The 22,454-nt window shown below is 48.1% G+C and overlaps 1 protein-coding gene across 4 annotated transcripts in view; it reads right to left on the reverse strand.

Moving 5' to 3' along the window:
• POU2F2 (POU class 2 homeobox 2) overlaps positions 1 to 22,454 on the reverse strand; it is a 673,952-nt gene that overhangs the window by 248,754 nt on the left and 402,744 nt on the right. The window lies entirely within an intron of this gene.

Here is a 22,454-nt window from a genome sequence, read left to right on the forward strand (position 1 = left end):
GGAGTGTCCTACCAGGAGCGGATAGGCTGTGGTGGTGAAAGAGTCACTCCAGGACAGTGCGAGTGGAGTGCCACCCAGGACAGATGATTAGAGTGCAGGAGATGTTGGGCAGAAATGGTACAAGGAAAGATAGGAGGAAGGCACCCAATTAGGTGGCAGGAGCATGCACACAGCGAGGCAGTAGCGGTAAAGAAAGGCCCCCAGTGCTTAGCTTGCTGCATGCGTCTTCATGGCATCACCTGTGCATTTTCCAAGCACTCTTCTCATGCAATAGTGTGGTGCATACATGGATTGGATTAAATATGTATAGGACACTAGTCATTGGCAAATGTGCATCCTAGTCAGATGACACTTTTGCTGTTTAAACCCAGACAGAGAACACTCAATATGTTATGAGTGAGAATGGACAGCTGCAAAAGAAGGGCCTGAGCTCTATACTTGGGCTGCCTGCACACTTTCGGTGACAGAAAGTGCTGATCTTTGGCAGCAGGTGACAGACAAAATCACTGCATGTAGAGTAAAACATCGAACCTCCAGGGAGGTGCAGAAGAGGTTGATGGATCAGAGTCGGTGAACCAAGGAGAAATTGGGGAGGAGTAAAATGTCAGCTCAGGCAACCGGTGGAGGCCCCCAACACGTAGAAGTCTGGACACCAGAGGAAGACATTTAATTTCCACTGAAAAGGTAGTCTGTGTGGGAGGGAGCGAAACCTATGTGCATACATTTGGTGAGTTACATGGCAGTATGATTTCTTTTGGGACCGCATTTTGTGACCTTTCTGTGTGTGCACAGTGCCCTCGCCATCTGTGGCTGATGTATATCATAAGCATGTTTCTATGCATGCCACGCCATGGTCACTACCTACAGTTGTTGAAGAATAAGGTGTACGATGTTGATGTCAGTCACATATGTCTGATGCCTGCGCAGTGGGCCATAGTTTTCTAGGTCTTGTTTCCTGTATGGCTACGATCCATGTCCACCACTGAAGCTGCCTCATGAATGTGCACAGTAAAGGACATGCAGTCAAGGGCCATGTAAGCTTGCTGTCAGTGCTTGACCTTGAAGTGAAGAGTTATGCATGCCGTGGGTGACGGATCATGGGATGCATTTGATGTGTAATGGCACATGCTTAGGCCATCGTCTCCATGTGAAGTGAATGTTTCTAGTATGTATCCATTACATAGCGATAACTACATAGCGATAACATCGGATGGATAGTGGCACATTAGTTTGAGTGGATGGTGAGATTACATTGCTTGGGGGTGATGATCCTGCTGTGTATGCGACCATGTTCTACACTGCTGCCATTTCTAGGCAGGAGACCCATATGTTATCAGGGAATGGACCATGAACTTGCGGATGAGTTGTAGGTTGCATGTTTGATGGATATTCTGGCATGAGATGTTATCTCTGTGGATGTCAAATTTAATAGGTAGAAGGGCCGACTAGCCCTTTGGTATGCATAATGTGCTGGCTTCATGTGGTACAGTGATGTCGCATTATGTTCTGTGTGCTTCGATTCTTAGATAAGTTCGGGTTTGTGATCATTTACAGGCGAGGAACCTCTAACAGAGGAGGAGGCATGCGTATCAAACACCACAGGTCACCAGGCAGTGGTTGGGGAGAATCCACACTGCTTGCAGCAGTCATCAGCAGGACAGTTGACTCTTCCATGTGTGAAAATATTCCCAGTGACGTTCGGGAGATCTTCAAGGAAATTCTGCATGGTTCCTAAACCGGCATACCTGACCTGGAGGAGGTGGAGTACATGTTTGTAATATCTCAGAGAGGTTTGGCGAAAAATATGTAGGGCAGCGTATCCTCTGCAGATGACACCATGCACTCCAATCTACATGTTTTGAGGGTACCTGGATCACGGGGGTACACAAAAGTCAAACGCCAAATAGCCCTGGCTCAGGTGTGTCTGCAGCTGTGGTGGAATACATACCTTCAGGGTCTAAGCCTCTTCCACAGCCAGTGGTGCCTAGTGAGGCTTCTTGAACAGTGATTGTGCCACTGGAGCTGTAGTTGACATTGTAGAATAATCCAGTCCTGCCCCACTGCCTCTTGCATCTGAAAGTCCTCAGAATTGGCAATCCTAGTATGTCACACTCATGGGTACACCTTGCCTCTGCCTTCATGTTGAGACATCGCGGGCCTATGTCTTCCAGGCTGTGTTGGCCCCACACATGTGAGGACCTCTATGCAGGGATGGGGAGAATCTTAATGCAGGCAGCAGAAAACAGCAGCTCCTGGCGGAGTTGTCTGGGAACATCACCCTGATGCGGCGTGCGTTGTACATGGCATTGGATACATTTGTCGGGAGCTGCACATATTTAGGGAGGACATACACCAGGACATGATTGCAATTGGCGGAATTCTCCATGCATCTCTCTCTCTCTCATAGCTGTGGCCCTGGAGACTCGGGCATTGCCACCGGGTGGGGTGAGAGGTGTTGCGAAGCAGCAACCTGGAGATGCTTTGGGCTGTTAACAGGATACACGTGACTGCCCTCATTGGTCTTTGGTGTTTCTACCATTTGGTTGGCTTTGCCAATTTCTTGATTTTGTTTCATGGTGGCCGATGGGATCCCTGTCTGATGTCTGTGTGAAATTGATTTGGGTTGCAATGCGTTGCTTTCTTTTGTTGGCTCGCCTCTGTTTGTATTCGAACATCTGTGCCCAATCATATCTTCTTTTTTAAAAATTTTAGTTAGATCCAACATGTGCTCTGTGGCTCCGTGTGTTCTCTGTGTTCCACGCCACATGTTTTGCTCTGACCTGCCACCTGCTGCCAATGGCCCATACATTCTGCTACACATGACCCTGGCAATCCCACCCTGCCGTCCAATAAAGGTGGGAAGTAGTTCCCACAGTAATTTTCCCAATTTCAAGCACTGATGGGCATGAGTGTGCACTTTAACATTACTTTGAGTTGTTTCTCGGGTGCAACTTTTAGAGTTTTTTCTGACCCCCTCTCTACAAAGAGGGCAAGTTGCTGATGACCAGTGAAGAGACACGCAGCCTTAATACACTGAAGGAGGACTGGGCGGGACATAGGACAGACACATTCACATTCCTAAAAATAATAAACACTGCTGTATATTTAAGTGTTAGAGCCCTCCAAGAAATATCCGGGTTCAAGCGAACAGCGTGAAACAAATTTCTCAGCAGAAATGTATTGAATGCATCCTCATTGTAAATTTATTAAAATGCTCTGGTGCTGACCAAAGGGAACAATGGTGCCAAGAGTACCAGAAGGCAAGAGTACAGCCGGATAAAACGTGGACTATGTCTATCAAAAGAAGGCTAAATAAAACGGCCAGACTGCATTGGCTAGACCAGCCTTCTAAAAAGTTGCAATTCTAGGTTTTTACAGTTAGTGGGGTAGCATGGACAAGAGTACACCAAAGAGGAACCCCAAGGGTGCAGAGGATCGCACCCCTTCTCCGTTGTCTGAGGTGTCTGGTCCAGATGCTCTACACGTAAGAGACTTCATGGTAATTGGTATTGGTGTCTGTCAGAATGGCGAAAAGAGGTTAACGTGTGTTCCCGCCCACTTTGTCCCCCTCCCAACAATAGATAACTAGCCACGACTCGCCTACAGAAACTGAACTGGGTCTAAACGCCCAAAGCTACTTCCCCTCTCACAACGTGGGCCAGTAACGCCCTGCTCTGGGACTTCACCTTCCACTGTCTGGGACCCTTATGTGCCCCACCTTATCCATGCTACCTCATTTCTATTCCCTTAATCCTTCTGCCCCCTGTGGCACCCCCATTGGTGACCCACCCCCTTCTTCGTCTTAACTCCTCATCACTTTCTCCACACCCATGACTCACTGCTTTCTCCCCAAACTCCTGTATCCGTTGCCAACTTCCTCTGCCACCACTCCTCTTGCCCCTACTGCTCCGATGACTCTCTGAAGCCCTCACTGCTTTCTCCTGCACCTCCACGCTACTTTCTGACAATCACCGACAGGTGTGTAACAGTACAGAGTGGAAAATCCAAGTAAACAAGAGACGAGAGAGAAGGGGGCGGTGACACGTCTACAGGTGCAAAGCGAAAGGAGGGGTGCATGTGCAAGTATGGTGTGGGAGGAAACATGAGTGCAAATGCATGAGAGGGAAGGAAGCGTACATGTGCTCAAGAAGAGGGACAACACAGAAGAATGATTCCCACCCGTCAGAGAGTGATGATCGCAAAAGAGGGGGTAACGGTAGAGGAGTATGGATGCACTTTAAAACATCGAATCGAGACATTTTCGCAGCTTTTTGCTGCCTCACCCTCTCCCTCTCCCTCCCACTTTAACTATTTCCCTTACCCAACCCCACCCCTATATTGTTTTAAATATCCCCAAAATTGTAGAAGTTATCGAAAAAAAAGATGCAATAATGTCTCCATTCGATGTTTTCCTTTCGACTTTTTCTGCGGATACAGACCCGTACAGGGAGGAGGGCAGGTGTACAAGGAGAGGGAGAAATGGGGGGGGGGGGGGTCGGGGTTAAAAAAAGAGAAAGAAAGACAACAGGAGCAGGCCACAAGTAAAGGGGAACATGCAGCGGGACAGCATATGGCCAATTTTTTCAGAGGGTGCTTTCAAGAAATTAGAATTTGCTGCACCCAATTAAAATAGACTGTGTCGCCGTCTGGATTTGACTCAGGATCACGCAGCTGTGAGACCGAACACTTAGGCACAAGACCACACAAACCTATCATTGGACAGCTGTAAAATTGTCTCATATTGACATTCCGCTATAAGGAACAGGTTTTGTTACAAATTCTTGGCCATAACACGTTTTATACTTATCTAGCACGGTTGTAGGAAAATAGGTTCTCTTGGAAAATGCTTATTTATCCTGTGCACTTTCTTCAAGTGGGAAAGACAAATTGAATGAAATGTGTTCACTTCCTATGACATCGCTTGCAATTGCGTCACACAGAGTGCCCCCATTATTTTGGGACTTGAGGGTTAGTGGTGTCTGCAATAGGAATAATGGGACATACATGTTCTGTGACAAAAGGGAGAGAAGTAAAGATGCCATCCAGAGGAGGTGGGAAAGGGCAAGAGAGAGAATGGTGAGAGTTCAAATAAGTAGGGGGAGAAGGACAAAAGGAAACGTGAGTAGAAAGGAATACAGACAATGGAAAGGGAACAGAGAAAGATGAGGCACAAAAAACTGGCGATAAGAGATAGAATAGAGGGAGGGGTTGCGCTGATGGGGAAAGAGTACCTTTACCTTGCCCCACGGACATTTAATAAAAAAAGTCAGGTTTCCTGCGGATGTGGCATCTGCTACAAGCCAACAGAGGGCACTAGAGACCGCGTTATTCACGTATGCGCAATGGACACACAACTCTTTATATTTGGCCAAATACAGATGGGTGTTTTTATGTTCATAAATACGGTAAATGAATTCGCACATATTCTCGCTGTTCTGACTGCGTAATTTCTTTTTCTTTGAACTACACTGCACAATCCACACAGACACATTGTACAGACATTATCCGACACCCGTTACTGTCTACAAAATGTCCTCTTAGACTTCAACAGTGACTGCTTTGACAGGTCCAATGGCTAGGCTGTGTAATGAGTTTGTATGCTGTTATGTTTTCCCATTTGTGCCCAGGTACTGCTTGTAAATGAGAACAGTTCCGTAGACAAGAGAATCAAAGTACAGTGAAAATGTTTTTCTTTAAGCTGTGACCCGAAGTGTGATATGCTGTACTGCCCCCTGGTGCTTATCTAATGCAACCGCACAGTTCCTTGTTTAAAAATATCAAATCAAACGTGCATGCACATTATTATAACAAGAAAAAAACAAATACGTGAAATGTTCGAAAATTATTGTGCATGTATATGTGCGCGCGTGCTTGCTTGCGTGGATGGGGGTCTCTGAAGAATGGGGTAAAGGGAACGACATTAGAGAGAACTCACCGGCCAGCAGAACTATAAGATCGACGGAATGAGAGAGTTAAGTAGACCAGAGCAGGCAGGAGGGACCGGGTGTGTGGTAGGCAAGCGGTCAGGTGTTTCCCAGAATGTAACCACAGGGCTTGGACAGATAGTTTATAAGGGACAGTATCTGATCAAAAAAGTCTCTTTCCCCCTTTGGTAGTGTGTCTGAGCCCAATTGAAATGTTCTTTGGAAATGGTTACGTTGCTGTAGAATAAAGGGGACGACAACTATGTAACTGTAATAAAGCTGCTTCTGGATACTCTCTTGTGGTTCCTTCACATAAGCGTTATTGTAAGTTGCTTCAGGCTGTTAGAGAGCGAACCACTGGGTCCCATCACCCAGGCTAACTTCTTCCAACTGACACAGGGTGGAACTTTGACGGACATACGTGACCAAACATTCTACTAACTCACATCAACATTCTCTCAGCTCATACATACAAAGACAAGCACTTCACAACAGTAACACATTTACAACTTTGTGCAAAGTAAAGGTTCCTGCCTAATGTAAACGTTTCACAACTTTTCTCCCGGTCCTGGCATAGATGTGGCAACCAGCAGTGCTATGTAGTACTGTTGGGCCACCCACCACCAAGAGCCGGTTTACTGTGTCTGAAATGGGATACGCAGAACTATGCGGCCTTCTTGGCTCTTCTGTGGTACTCATGATCGAGTGTTCAAGGGCTTGCTTTCAAGAAGATATGTTGGGAGGCATCAGATGGAGTGTAACCCAATCAATAACACAGCCATAGGTGTTTACTTCTATAAGATATGGTTGTTTATTTACACAACTAATGCTACCAATATTATGTATAGCAAAAACAATTACACAAAAAGAAAACCCCACAAGTCTGTAAGAATAAACGTTAAAGCGTTCCTACCAAAAAAAAAAAAGATACAAGCACAATGGGTACCAAGTGTGAACACTGAGCGCAACAGTGGCCACAGTTCACTGATGCAGTACATTTTGGAGCCATTACATCATGGACAGCGTCTATGCTATCTATAATGCTGAAGAGGTCTTTCAAAATGAATTATTTTCAGTTGACTATTCAGGAGTTTGTGGTCCAGATCGTTAGAGTTCCCTGTCTTCAGATTGAGTCAAAACACTTGCAGGTGAACAAAACATAGTGAGGGGACAAAGATGCGAATGCTGCATAGAGTTCAAGCATTCTGGACTGAGCTTGGTTCCTGGAAGTTTGGTACCCCCGTTGGTGTAGATTTTCCTGTGTGAGGCCTCTAGCTGTATCTGCAGAAAGGAGATTGGCATTCAAGGTGTCTGACGGAGAGTGGCCACCAGGTTATGATGCAGGTGCCTTCTCCCATTCAGCAATGATGGTGGTTCCCAGCCTCTGGATTTGCAGGTGAATGTTTTCTGTGTTATCAACAACAAGAGTTCATAGAGCACCAGCAGTGGGCCACCCCACTGGAGGAGAGGTCAGTTCACGGTTTGAGAGTTCAAGATCACTGTCTAGCACAGGGAAATAGGGAACAGCGCCCAGATGTTCACCGGATGATCACCTTTATCTTTAAGGTTGTTGCTGTTGATCTCTCCCCTCTCTTGGTAATAAGGGTCTTGGTTCTAAAATGGAAAATGGACCCCTCTTCGTTCACTTCAGTCGTTTCTTTGACCAACTGACAGGCATATGCATGGTGAAATGGTCAAGAGAGTGTTTCTCCCCTACTCCTGCTGAGAAGCATGAACATGGCACTGGTGGTCTCACCATGAACGGTCTTCTGGAGAAGGTCATCAAGGTCCCGCAGAAGGTCACTTTCAGAGTCTTCTGTATCATCCTCTGCAAATTCATTTGTAGTTCGCCTCATCAGCAGATCATGTCCAGGTTTGCTTCCACAAACAGTGCAACGCCTCCAACAGGAGGTTCATTGGGGCTGAGATGGCAGGATAAACAGAGTCAGGGATCATTATTGTGGATACATTCCTGCAGTGCTTCTTGGCTGCAGAAAGACGTGGGTTCCACCAAGAAAGCCAGACAGTGGCACACTTTCTAGATCTAGTTAGGGCTGCTCTTCAAAAGAGAGGCCAGCTTCAAGACATCCTTTTTATAGAGTACCTCCTAGGAAACATTGTCTATCTACTGTGGGCGCCTGAACCTTTAGTGGGACGGAGAGTAGCCAATACCTGCAGGTTCAACCCCAGATGTGATCCCAAAAATGTGTAATAGCTTGAGCAATCAGTTACTCCTGCAAAGCCAGCAAGGCAAGGTTATTTACCTGTTGAAAATTCAATACATTGTTTTACCCTAACCTGCAGAAGCCTAATGCCTCAGGATGTGCACATTATGAATTTCCAACACTTCAGGATCTGGTGATAAGAGCCCTAAGGAGAGAACTTTTGGTAACAGGGTCATTCAGCAGGGTAAAAAACAACAACAGTGACATACATTGGTGGCTGCATGCAATGGTTGGGCAACAATACAGGCCACCACACACCTAGGTAATGCATCCACAAAATGGACATGAGCCAGATATCCCACTTGTCCATCACTGAAATATGGAACCTCAGATACCCTCAAACAAGAACCAAATAAGCATGAAAGCTTTAGTACTATTTATCCATTTGGAACTGCCTAGTCAACAGGTCAGGCAACAAGACACGCAAAATGGCGGCACTTGTGAATCTGCATGCATCAACACATTAGGAGTCACACCTTGCTTCTCCCTCTGCTCTTCGTAGCCGCCCACTCTCTCTTGTGGAATGCATTTGGGGTGCATTTTACACAGGATCAATGTCATGCAGTTATCCCTTGCATGATACGAGGAGGTTTCCATTGGCTACAATGCATCCATTTCTTCAGTATGTGGTCTGGCATGGATTCACATGCTCATGAATATTCCTGGTTGTCAGGCTGGGAATCCTTGGTAAAAGAAAAAACAGTTTCACTTTCACTTTAAAAATGTATTTCTCCTCTAAACCAATCACTGTCCTCTGAATCATACTGCGCCCATCCAATGACAGTTCTCTCCTTAAGCCCCACCTCTGGCAGCCATCTTCAGATTTTTACCGCACGCTTCAATGTTGGGAGTCCTCAAGTTACTCTCTGAGCTATTTTGTACTTTTCCCCAAGTTTTTTGTGGAAAAGTTCTATTTTTGTTCCATCAGAGCCCGTGTGCTTCTATCTTCATCGTCCGGCAACAGAGATCCGCTGTCGGTGAAGTTGCGCGTCCCTCAAGGCGATTGTTCATCGAAATTTCTGGAAGGCCGTCTTGGGCCTTCTTCGCTTCCTCCGACCATAACGGAGGAGCAAAAGGAGGGAAGGACACTTTACCCAATGCGGCTAAGGAATGTCTTTCTAGAGGACAAACATCTAAAGTGTCTATACTGCCTGCACCCGGACCACAATGAGGATGGGTGCAAGATATGCCTGGGCTTCTTAAAGAAGACAACGAAAGACAGGTATAGCAGGCTGGCGGCTTGGCTCAAGTCGAGCAAGGCCTCTGACCCATGCTCCGAGCAGGGTCATGCCTCACCTAGGAATGGTTGGTCCGAGGAGCAGTCTCCTTCTGGGAGGAGGTGGAAGTCCTTTGGGGACGCCCCATCCATGGGGGTCCAAGACAAGGCCAAGAAATGCAAGACCGATTCCACTGGGTCAGTCGCTGATGCGAGTCCCAGGTCGGATAGGCCGCTGTCCGCCTCCTTAGCCAGCCTGCGATCGGGTTCCTCCTCAAAGAGGAAGTCCTCCACCCCAGCCAAGTTACAGGAGAAATCGTAGAAACAAAGGCCGGAGCAAGAGAAGAAGGCTTCACAGGCTCATCAGGCGCAACCGCTTCGTCAACGTCCTCTGGGGCGGCCACTATTTCGAGTGGTACCGACCCGACGAGAGTGGTCCCTGCAGCACAGAGAGTGTCACTGCCTCCAAGGTGCAACACAGCCACCGAGACAGCAGCAAAGGCTGTGGGCACCCCTGGGAGGGAAGACACTGGTTCCGGTCCCTGTACACGGCCCACAGGAGGTAAAAGGGGCGGAGCGAGGAGGTCCCAAAACAGCCCTCCAAGGTTTATATTCAGCGAATGGACATCTCTTCCACGGACAAAGTCCACAAGGAGGACAACTGTGCAGGGCCTAGCACTCCATCATTCCCTCTTCAGCTGAGGGACATATCCATGGACATCCTGTCAACTCTCCAAACCCTAGTGACAGAGATCTAGCATAGGTTGCCTCCAGCACCGGCATCTGTTGTTCCACAGGCCCCTGACCAGCCTCCATGCAAGAAAAGTAAGTGTCACCTGATGCCGCCGCATCAGCCTCCTCCACCACGTCGGAACTCGACTCCACCAGCGGATCCGGATACACACACACAGACACTGGTACAGAGAGGACCACGGAGACCGACGAAAATGTGGACTTCGTCTCGGCAGACGGCAAATCGCCGCACCTGGACGCCCCTCATAGAGGCTCTTGACCAGACAAGGTGAGATCATTACACTCGATGAACTCCAAGGCCTCCGAGCTATTTCAGCAGGTGCCAGAGGAAACCAAAAAGGAGGGCTTCCTATATTAGCGACGGGAGTCCAAGAGGAAGACCATCATGGTCGTACCCTTTTTGGATGACATTTGGGAGGAGGGCCTGGCCCTCATGAAGAACCCATGCACGGCTCCAACCCAACCGAACAGGTTGGGGAAGAAATACAAGGTGCCGGACTCCCACCCAAGTGTTTGAGGCCACAAGAAGAAAACATTCAGTCAACCCGGCATCCGCGTCATCAGTCCCTCCGGACAACGAGGGGAAGAAGATGGACACCATGGAGGAGAGAGTCATCTACATGGCTGCATCCACGATCAATGTGGCTAATGCTCTTGTTATATTGTGCCGATATGACCGGGAGCTTTGGCAATAGCTGGGCCCTATCCTGGAATTCCTTCCCGATGACAAGAAGACTGAGACTCTCGTCTTCTTCCAGGAAGGGGAGGTGGCGTCGGACCATGCCATTATGGTGGCACAAGACATCTCCAACCCAGGCTTCCGGCAGATGGGAAACAGTGTTTGCCTTCGTTGGCAGGGATGGTTAAAGGCCACTAACTTTCGCCAAGACATTCATGCAAGGGTGCTGGACATGCCGAACAACAGTGAAAATCTGTTTGGGAAGGTGGTCGACGAATACCTTCAAGTCATAAAGACGGAGATGGCTCGTTCCCTGGGGGGAAATTGAGCAGATCATCCAAGGGATACTCCACGTCATACAGTCAACCTCCCAGATGTTCTATGCAGGAAGCCTATAGGGGTCACTCCCAGGCCTACTGTAGCAGAGGTCATCGTTGCTGTCGCCCACAGGGTAGGGATTCGGCGCCCAAGCAGGCCTGAACTGGTCAAGATGTCGAGCACCCACTCGTGCACCCAGTGGGAGGCCAGCTGACAGGGTTCGTCAGCAAGTGGAAGAAGATCCCCACCGACAGATGGGTGCTGTATGCTCTCACCCATGGACACACCTTGGTATTCCAACGCAGGTGCCCTCATATTCCACTGGTTCCCCGTCAGGAGCAGCACATCCCTCAGCTCCTGGAAGAAGTGCAAGCCATGTTACGGAAAGGGGCGATAAAGCTCGTTCCCCAGTGGCTCCAGTGCCCCAGAGTCTAGTCCAGATACGTTCTGGTCAGAAACAAGACAGGGGTTGGAGAGCCATCTTAGATCTTCGTCGTCTGAACAAGTACCTGAAGTCCCAAAAATTCAGGATGGTCATGTTACAGCATGTGCTGAGCCAACTGGAGTAAGGGGATTTTTTGACGTTGTTGGATCTAGAGGATGCATACTTCCACTACCCCATCCAAAGGAAACATTGGAAGTTCCTACGATTCGTGGTACAGGGCCAACACTACCATTTCAAAGCCCTACCATTCGTCTTAAAGTTGGTCCCAAGAGTGTTCACAAAATGCCCGGCCGCAGTGGCGGCCCACCTGCATCTGCAGGGCATACACGTATACCCCTACCTGGACAATTGGCTGATACGTGCCCGCTCCCGGGAACTACTCGACGAGTATCCAAAGTCCTGCTTAACGCCATTGCAGAACATGCTGCTCCGTGGCGCCAGACTCAACACAGTGGCCGGTGATAGAGTAGTGGGGATTGCACTCCCACATCACCCAGGGGACGGATTCCAAACCCTGCCCTACCAGGAGACTGTAACCACAGACGCCTCTCTGGAAGGTTGGGGGGCTCACACCGGAACGTCTACATGCCAGAGGTCTGTGGCTTCCAGAAGAGAAGGGTCTGCACATCAACATCCTGGAGCTACGGGCAGTGTTCTGGGCCCTCAAGTCTTTCCTACCATCTCTAAAGGGCAAGGTGGTGAGGATCCTCACGGACAACACCACCACTATGTTCTACACCAGGAAGCAAGGGGGCACTCGATCCCCAGCGCTCTCCAAGGAAGCTCAGGGATTGTGGCACTGGGCCATCGGACAGGGGATGTTCCTCATCCCGCTCCACCTGGCATTTGTCAAAAACACCATCGCACCATCCCTCAGCAGGGAACTGCACGCCTGCCACGGGTCGGAGCTTCATGTCATGATGCCTACCTCCAAGGAGCCAGGTCCGACCCAGCAACCCCAGAGGCAGGCATCATTTCCCCCAGGGAAGTGCCAGCGGGCCCAAGCTGGGGCCCTTTGGACACAGTCCTGGCGCCTTAGGCGCCAGGCTCATGTTGGACCCCTGTCCTGGCGCCTTAGGCACCAGGCTCAAAAAGCTATACATGTGTTCAAGTGTTTTAAGGTGCACTTACCTGATGCAGACCATGCTGCTACATGCAGGCCCTCTTGAGGCCTGAATGGAACTACTTTACCTGCGGAACTACTTTCCCCTGGGTGTGGTCGGGGAAGGATACATGCCTGATCGGTGGAAGGATACATACCTGGAACTTCTTCCAAAGCTATTTAAACCATGCCCGATCAGCAACTCACGCTTCGCGTTGTTCTGCTCCTCGCAGCTGGACGCTCACCGTGTCAGCTCCTGCATCTGGACTTCAGCCACGCCTGTCAGCACCCTGGGTCACCTGCTAAGAGAGAATTGGAGAGAAAGAAGACCTTACCTGCTAAAGCTGCATCACGGAGACTTCACACCGACGATCCTGAAAGGGAAGACATCATTTTAAAAGCATTTTGTTTCGATCGCTGCAGCGCTGCATTTCACTCACCTTTCCTGGGCACCTCCATCTTCAGCAGTGATCATCCGGATCCGCAGCCACTTCCCAGAGCCTAGAGAGAAAAAGACAAGAACACAAGGTGAGAGAAGGAAGGGAATAGGAAAAGCTCAGTTTCCTTCTAAGACTTACCTGTTGGGTCATTCCCATTTCATTTCGGGTCCTGCCGCTTCCTGGCATTCCGGACCCTGGCCCCTATGGGGAAAAAAGACAAAGACATTGAATGAGCGAATGCAAAGACATTACCCGAACGCTCATCCAGAACTTACCTGTCATTTACTGGAACTGCACGTTTCACTTCGGGTCGGCGCCATATCTCCGGCATTCCGAACCCCGGCCCCTAAGGGGAAAAAGACATAAGCGTTAGCGCTTGCAGCAATAAGACAATGAACATTATTATTAAGCTTGAACTTTTGAACTTGCTACAGAACTCTTACAGCGCCTTACCTGAATAGTGAAGCTTATTTGAACTCCCATCAAACCTCAATCCAGTGAAGTAACTGGGTTTCAACGCACCCCTGCATCAGAAGCAGGATGGAGAACTCATCCTTACAGACCCTAAGGTGAGACTTCACGGGGAATCGAGGAAGGGTATCGTGGAGGGTTGGAAGGGAGTGGGAGGCTTGAGCATTATTCCGTCAGTAGGTAAGGCTCCCTTTTCACGCACAGGGGAATATTCCTGCGAGCCAGTGAGTCCATCTTCAGAGTCCTGCACTTCACCATAGAAGAAGCATCAGCACTCGAAGCCAGACCTGCGCCTCTGTGGGAATTAGGTGAGCGTGACACTTCATCAGGATCAGGTGGACTGTCTGTTCGTCAAATGGGGCAGACCCCCGATTGATCTTTTTGCCACGGTGGCAAACTCCAAATGCTAGAAGTTTGCCAGCAGATTCCACCAACAGAAGGTCTGTTTCGAATGGATTGTGTCCTACCACGTATTCCTTATCTTTGATATTTCCAATAGCCAGCTTTTCTGCTTCCAAAAAAGAAATTCTGCAGTGCGCTCTGTGCGTCGATGCCTGTCGACTCGATGTCCCTCAGAGGCCTCCGTCACGATGTCAACGTCACTGCAGGTATATGTAGCACACACAGTGTCCGTTGGCCTCAGTTCTGTTTTTCCGCGCTTATGCTTCGGGTGTGGTACGCCTCGTTCCTCACAGGAATACTTCAAATCTATCTTCGATAATTTCTATATTTCTCGAGTTCCGACGTGAAATGGCTTCGTCTTCGGCATCGTCCACTCCTCGATCAGGCTTCAAAAAATGCTCTGACTGCGGTGCAAAGATGCCTGTGACAGACCCTCACAGGATCTGCCTGCCTCATCCGTCTTCGGAGTGCGAGGACTGCCTATCTATGATGGCCAACGCCCTGAGAGAGCATAGAGGGAAGCTCGCTTCAGGTAAGGCCCAAAAAATCCCCCTCTTCACCACAGACGAGTCGAGAACAGTTTCTCCTCATCGAAAAAAGTCCAAACGTTCCCGTTCATGGAGTGGTTCACACCATTTGTCGACTTCGAGACACAGAAAGAAACGGAGCCATAGATCGCTATCTTCCTCGTCTTCTAGTTCACCGGAACGGGCCGTTTGCCCCACAAAATATAGTTCACCGGCCTAGTGCGAAGAGTTTAGGCAATGAATATTAAGGGTTTTCGAGAACACGACCTTGGCCCCCTCGACTACACCTAAAGGCGATGCTCCAGTCGAAAGACCTTTTAAGCACAAGAGCTGTGCGTCCTCGGACTCGGCAGCCAAGTCTCCTCGAGAGCGATCCCATCCCTCGAGTCGAGAAAAAGTCCCCTTGAGGACTAAACCATTGACGTCTTCGACACCAAAGGACTAGATTCCAACAGGACCGAAAGGTGCGTCATAGGCGGCATCAGCGCCGATAACTGTGGAGAAGCCATCGATGCCTCGAGCGTCGACCTCCTCGACGCCACATGTGTTGAAGCCTTCAACGCAACCATCGAAGCCATCGATGCTACAATCGAAGACATCAACACAACTGTCGAAGCCATCGACTTCAACGTCGACAATTTCAACACTTTCGGCTCCTGTGACAACAAATATAATGACAACATTGTTTGAAAAGACTTGTACTCCCTTACCACGCTCAGATTTCTTCAAATCTCGCTCTTCTATTTATAAAGATGCAGAGGAATCCTCTGATGAAGGGAGACCCTCTGGGTTGCAGTATGGAACACCGTCAGTGCCTGAGGCATTGATATCAGAGGACTCACGCATGAAGAACTTGCAAGAATGCCTTCATGAGGCTAGTGGAATAGACACCTCTCCTGAGGTTGAATATGGTAGAGCAGACCCTGGTGACCACGCTGAGGAGACATACAGGCATCTGATGTCAATGTTTATGCAGTACATGGGGTGGTCAAGACCTACCCCAGTCTTTGAACAGGACAATCTCACTGATATCTTAGACAGAGGACAACAGGAGGACCCAATTGTCCCTTTTCATCAAGCCCTAGAAAGGAGTGTGGCTACAAATTGGGAAGCACCAGAGGTTATTTCAGCTGTAAATAAAAAGCTGATGGCTAAGTACAGAGTTTCTAGCTCTGACCCTGTTTACCTCTCCAAGCACCCAACACCAGAAAGTCTGGTAGTTCAGGCAGCCACCTCCACCAGTAGGCAGCATGCCTATCCTGCAATACCTAAGGATAGAGACAATGAACGCTACGATGCCATGGCCAAAAAGGTTCACATGCACCCTTTGGGAGTGAATTTCTATGGCGGCTGACCACATCCCTGACGGGGAGGAGCAAGACTGATTCCTTAACATTGTCAAGGATGGGAAGGATGTAATGTGCGAATCCCTCCAGACTGGTCTCGACTCTGTTTACTCTATCAGCAGAGCTATGGCAGCTAGTACAGTGATGCACAGATTTGCCTAGTTGGGAAAGTCAGTATTTGCCCCAGACATTCAATCCAGGCTTCTCAACATGCCCTTTGACGGCACTCATTTATTTGGAAATAAAACTGATGAGAGTTTGGAGAAGCTGCAAACTTCCAAGGCAGCAAATCCCTTGGAGCTGCAATAAGACAAACTCCAAACTGCCCCACAGGTACGCCCTGGAGCGGTAGGTCCTTTTGTCACATTTGGAAGGGGCAGAGGACAGCCAGCTCAAAGAGAACAAAGACGATTCCCCTCTGGTGGACAGGAAAGAAGTACTAAGACTGCAACAGCAGCAGCTGCCTTACCCTTAGCCACTGTGTCAGTCACTCCAAAACCTCTCTGAGGACTTGATGCACAGGACTGCAGTAGGAGGCAGATTGTCACAGCATCTGACAGAATGGCAGGCTATTACTTCAGATGCTTGGCCATTGGAAACAGTTGCCTAAGGTTACTGCCTCCCTTTTCTGCAGAAACTTCATAGTCATCCACCGGGGAACAACTCTTTGAAAGTTCCAGATGATCCGCTCCTTATGCAGGAGATTTTAACCCTGCTAGAGAAAGGTGCAATAGAACCAGTATCTTTAGCAGAGAGGAGCAAGGGTTGGTATTCCCTTTACTTTCGAATCCGCAAGAAGGACAGAGGATTGAGACCCATCTTGGATTTATGAGACTTGAACAAGTTCCTCAGGAAGGACAAGTTCAAGATGGTAACCCTTTCTCAAATCCTTCAGGCCCTCTAGCTTCAGGATTGGATGGTATAATTGGACCTTCAGGAAGCTTACTTTCATGTGCCGATCCATCACACGCACAGACAGTACCTGAGGTTCGCTGTTGGTGGTTCTCATTATCAGTTTCGAGTTCTGCCATTTGGGCTGACCTCCACCCAAGGGTATTCACCAAACTGATGGCGGTTGTGGCAGCAAGTCTCAGGAGGGGGGGGAATTCACATTTACCCCTACCTAGACGATTGGCTGATCAGGGCCAGTTCCCCAGAACAAGCCCTGCAACATCTCAGCTATACCTGCCACTCCCTTCACAGAATGGGCTTCTCCCTCAACTTCATGAAGTGCCACATGATACCATCACAAAGACACCAGTTCATCGGAGCAGTCCTGGATGCATCCATGGGAAAAGCTTTGCACCAGAGGAGAGGGCTCAAGACCTCCTGCAGATGGTAACCAAATTCCAGAATGCCCAGCATCTACTGTCCTTCGATTTTCTATGGTTGCTCAGCCTCATGGCATCCTGCATTTTTCTGGTGCCAGAGGCTTGCCTGAGAATGACATCTCTCCAATGGGCTCTCAGGACCCAGTGGTCACAATTCTCAGGAAGGATGTCAGACCTCCTACAAATACCGGGCAGAGCCTCATTGGATTTTCAGTGGTGGGCCTTTTGGGAGAACATATTGAAAGGTGAACCTTTTTGGCAACCATGGCTGGAGATAAAAGTAGTGATGGACGCCTCACTCACGGGGTGGGGAGCCCATACCAACGATTTAACAATCAGCGGTTGTTGGTCTCCATCGGAGGCCAAACTACATATCAACCTGTTAGAGCTGAGGGCAATCAGACTAGCGCTGGAGGCCTTCTTGCCATCTGTTTGGGGAAAGAATGGCCTGATAATGACGGACAACACAGTGGCCATGTACTACGTCAACAAGAGAGGAGGTGTAGGGTCACTACCACTGTGCTGAGAGGCAATGCAGCTCTGGTTTTGGGCAATACAAGAAGGAATCGCTCTCTGCAGTTCATCTAGCCGGAGAGAAGAACACGACAGCGGATGCTCTGAGCAGGCAGAGAACTCGTGGGAGTGGATTTGTTCATGACCGGTGCCAACAAGAAGTGCGAGCTGTACTGCTCAAGGGAATTTCCTCCAAGAGGAGCTCTATGAGACACGTTTGTGGTGGACTGAGAATATCAGGACGCTGAGCCTTCACACATGGTTTCTGAGAGGCTGAGATACAAGGATTGGGACCTCCCGGATGACGTAATGAAGATTTTGCTTTTAGGCAGAAGGCCACCAACTAACTCTTTATACTGCTGCCGCTGGAATAAGTTCTGCAGCTGGTGTAGAAATAAGAATTTTGACCCTTTCACATGTAACACACCGATGGCGTGATCCTTTCTCTTACATCTGGCAAATCTAGGGCTCTAGATTGGTTCCATCAAGGGATATCTGGCAGCGCTTTGTATTTTTAAGCGCACTTCAGAGGTAGTCTGTTACTTTAAGATTCCTTCAATAGTACAATTCTTAAATGGACTGACTAATGTTTTTCCTTCAATCCTGTTTCAACTACAACTGTGGGATCTTAACTTGGTGTTAAACTTTTTGATGGGAGCTCCTTTCTAGACTTTACACTCTTGTCCCTTAAAACTTTTAACTCTGAAACCGCCTTTTTAGTGGCAATTACATCAGCCCGAATGGTGAGTGAGTTACAGGCTTTATCCTGCAAGCCTCCTCATACAGTTTTTTATAAAGACAGGAAGGTACTAAAAGTGAAGCCAACTTTTCTCCCCAAAATTGTTTCTGAGTTTCATCTTACTCAGAAGATAACCTTACCATCTTTTTATCCTCCTCCACATCCTGGGAAGGAAGAGGAAAGACTTCACAGGCTTGAGCCTAGACGTGCACTGAGCTTTTACATCTCCAGATTGGCAAGATCAAGACAGGAAGACGAGTTATTGGGGGCTATTCAGGTCACAAATTGGGATTGGCCATTACCAAGCAAACTATATCCAGATGGATTATACTAATTATATCAGAATGCTACAAACTGGCAGGTAGAGATCCTCCAGAACACCTAAGAGCTCATTCGATCAGGGGCATAGCAACCTCATCTGCTTTACAGAGGGCGTTCCGATAAGGGATATATGTGCAGCTGCCACATGGTCGTCTGTACACACCTTCACTAAACATTACAGTTTAGACTCTTCCGCGGGTCAAGATTCTGCATTTGGAAAAGCAGTGTTCCATTCTGTGCATACACAACCATAAAATACTCATGTAATTCTAAATTCTACTCCCTCCTCCAAATTACATAAATTGCTTTGGGAGTGTATCAAAAATAAGGAATACATGGGAGGACACAATCCATTCGAAGAACAAGTTACTTAACCCTGGTAAAGTTCTTTCGACTGACTAGATGTTCCTTCCACGTATTCCTTATCGCCCCTTCCAACCTACCCCGCAGTAGATTTTCCCTTTTGGCTGAAGTCTACGCTCTCTCAGGGGGAGTAACCGTCGAACACAAGATAAATGCTCCACTCGTAAAAACGGAACTGAGGCCAAGGGGCGTTGTGCGTGCTACATATACCTGCAGTGACATTGACATCGAGACAGAGGCTTTCGAGGGGCAGCGAGTCGACAGGCATCAACGCACAGCACCCACTGCTGGAAAAAAAATCCAAAGCAGCAAAGCTGGATATTGGAAATATCTCAGATAAGGAATACGTGGGAGGAACATCCGGTCTAAAGAATGTTACCAGGGGTAAGTAACTTGTTCTTCTGTACACCTTTCCCCCGTTTCCTCTCACATTTACGTGTGAACAACACACTCAAACAGTGTCAGTGCAGGGTGATACCCCTCTTTAATGCCGAAGGTTCTGTCAGAATTCCACCTCAACAAGCCTTTGGTGCTGTTTTCTTACCGAAACCATTGTCGCCGACGGAGAGGACCTTGCATTCGCTGGATGTTTCTCATGCCTTGAAGTTCTACATGGCACGCACAAAGAGTTTTCAGAAGACTTCTCAATGTTTTGTGATATTTGGACCTGTGAATAATGGGAAGAGCTGTCCAAGGCTTCCATCTCAAGATGGCTCTCTGGCTGCATCATGCACTGTCATCGGCTGGCTAACCGGCCTCTGCCAAGCTGCCCGGAATCCCACTCAACCATTGCGATTGCTGCAACGACAGCGTTTCTTTCTGGTGTATCCCTGCTCAACATCTGCAGGGCTGCGACTTGGAGGTCTACGCATACTTTCACGAGGATCTACTGCATCGACAGGGATTCCAGCGAGGAGTCCAGAGTCGGCCAGGCAGTGCTACGCAACCTGTTAGTTTGAGGTGAGTCTGTTCCATGGGTGTTGATTACTTCTGTTGAGCCTTGCCACCTGCCGTGGTTGTGCAGTGTGTGCTGCTGTGTATTCGTTATTCATGAGCATGTGAATCCATGCCAGACCCCATGCTGGAAAAGGTTTAAGTTGCTTACCTGTAACTATCGTTCTCTAGCATGGGTCTGGCATGGATTCACATGCGAACCCTCCCTCCGGCACCTGTGCGGCTCTTCTTGGTCATACTGCCACTTTACATGCTTACCAAATCTGAAGATGGCTGCCAGAGGCAGGCTTAGGTAGAGGACTGTCATTGGATGGGGGCAGTATGACCCAGAGGACAGTCATTGGTTTAGAGGAGAAATACAGTTTTAAAGTGAAAGTGAAACTATTTTTTCTTTTACTGAGGATTCCCAGCCTGACGACTGGGAATATTCATGAGCATGTGAATCCATGTCAGACCCACGCTGGAGTACTTAAACCTTATGTGCACGTCCAAAAGGTGAGCTTCGGCAGAGACAAGCATGGGTGCATAACAATGAGTGGAAATCTTAGGATACCCAGGCAGCTGTGGATACACAGTTGGGTCCAGTCTCCCAGCTGTGGACATTAAACCCTGCAAAACCGTTTCAGCAATGGACTCAACATTTATCTGCGTGTACAGAAACTGGTTTCCGCTAATTGAAAAATCACTAGGCACATGCTTCAATGGCAATTAGCACACAAAGAAAATCGTACAAATAAATGCTTTAATCCAAAGGGTGGAACTTTATTCAGTAAGCCCAAGAGTAGTATCTCTGGTGCAACTATTTCCACGAGGAGACACAGCAAAGCTTTGGCTTTTAGCACATGGAAGCTCAGGTACTACAACAGAAGGAGTTATTTTTGAATGGACCCGATAACAGAGCCCAGTGTTTCTCCACACACAGATCCACAAAGTGTTTCCCTTAGTGCTGTGGCACATCTAGGTCCTGCCACTAAGGGTAGTGCACACATCACTTCTGGCAGCCGCAAAGCAAATATCAAGCCGGGTGGTCCTCTGAGAGCTTACTATCGGCAGTTGGATTCCTCAGAATGGATGCCCACATCAGTTTGCAGGAGGGGGGATCCACTGACAGGCAGCCGGCACACATGCAGGGGGGTAGGTCATACCTGGAGCAGTTCTGGAAATGGAAAACATGTATAGGGGGAACCGTCACTTCTTAGGAGGGGTCGAGCTTTGGGGGGAGCGGGCATGGCCAAGGAGTGGGGCCTAGGGGCGTGACCCGGCCAGATTGCGCAACACAGTATCTCTGAATAGAACCCAATCCTGGCGATTTGCATAAAAGCAAAGAGAATTATGGAAGCAACAATGTCCACAATTTTAAATGCTAAACATGTCTTATAGTGATTTGTTAATAAAACATTTTAAGCAAATAATGGACTCTTCTGTTTTGATTGTTCACAATATTCATCCTAATAAAGAAATGTCTGTAAAATTCAGGACAATTATACCAGTTTGAACAGCTGCAAAACTGTATGTGAGGCTTTGACAGCTTATGTGTGTGTGTTCTAAATTCATGTTCCGAACGGTTGTAACTAGCAAACTGCTTTCAGAAGAAAGCTGTCTGCTCGATGAGGCACAGACAGCACTAATTTTGCCGGTGAGTGCTCCTCTGTGATGTGCGGCTGGCTGCTCTCTGCTGACTTGTGAATGACTGCGATGCGTTTGGAATATGCAAACAAAGGAATGCATATTCCAAACGCAGCGTGTGAGATGCTCTGGAGTCACACACACTGTGCCCCTCATTCTTTGTGCTGACAGCCTTTCAAGTGGGGCACTTTACAAGTGATGGCTCACTTAACAAGCCATTGTTTTTACACAGAATGTGCTATTTCAGTGTTATGAACTGAACTTGGGGCATTTTTATTCGCCAGGCCAGCACAAGTATCAGTTAGCTAACCAAACCTATGCATTCTTCAAAGAGAATTAAAATGCCACACAGAATAAGTTGTAAACTATTTTCTTTCTTTTCATGTCTCTTTGACACACCAAAACGTTTTTTTAAGGTATATTACTTTTTAGTTACATATTGCGCATGCCTGGGAAGGTTAACTGTCATTTTCTTGCTTAAGTATTCTAGTGGCTGCTTTTGGACATGGACTAAATGCATGCACTTAGCATCAAAGGTCTTTTAATTTTCTAAACAAGCCAGCCACTGCTTAGCGCGCAACCAGATGGCAACTCAATGTCACTTGGCACCTTTATTAGGAAAATATAGCTCATTGTGTGTCATCATGCAGACATGAGTCCATGACAAATCAATGCAGTGATATGTGTGCAGCAATGTTTTGTGCGCTGCACACGCCACCACCCTGTTGGTTAATGGCATTTATGTGGTGCTCCCGTATG

This window comes from Ambystoma mexicanum, chromosome 1q, assembly GCF_040938575.1.
Source record: "Ambystoma mexicanum isolate Mex_15411 chromosome 1q, UKY_AmexF1_1, whole genome shotgun sequence".
Taxonomy (NCBI): Eukaryota; Metazoa; Chordata; class Amphibia; order Caudata; family Ambystomatidae; genus Ambystoma; species Ambystoma mexicanum.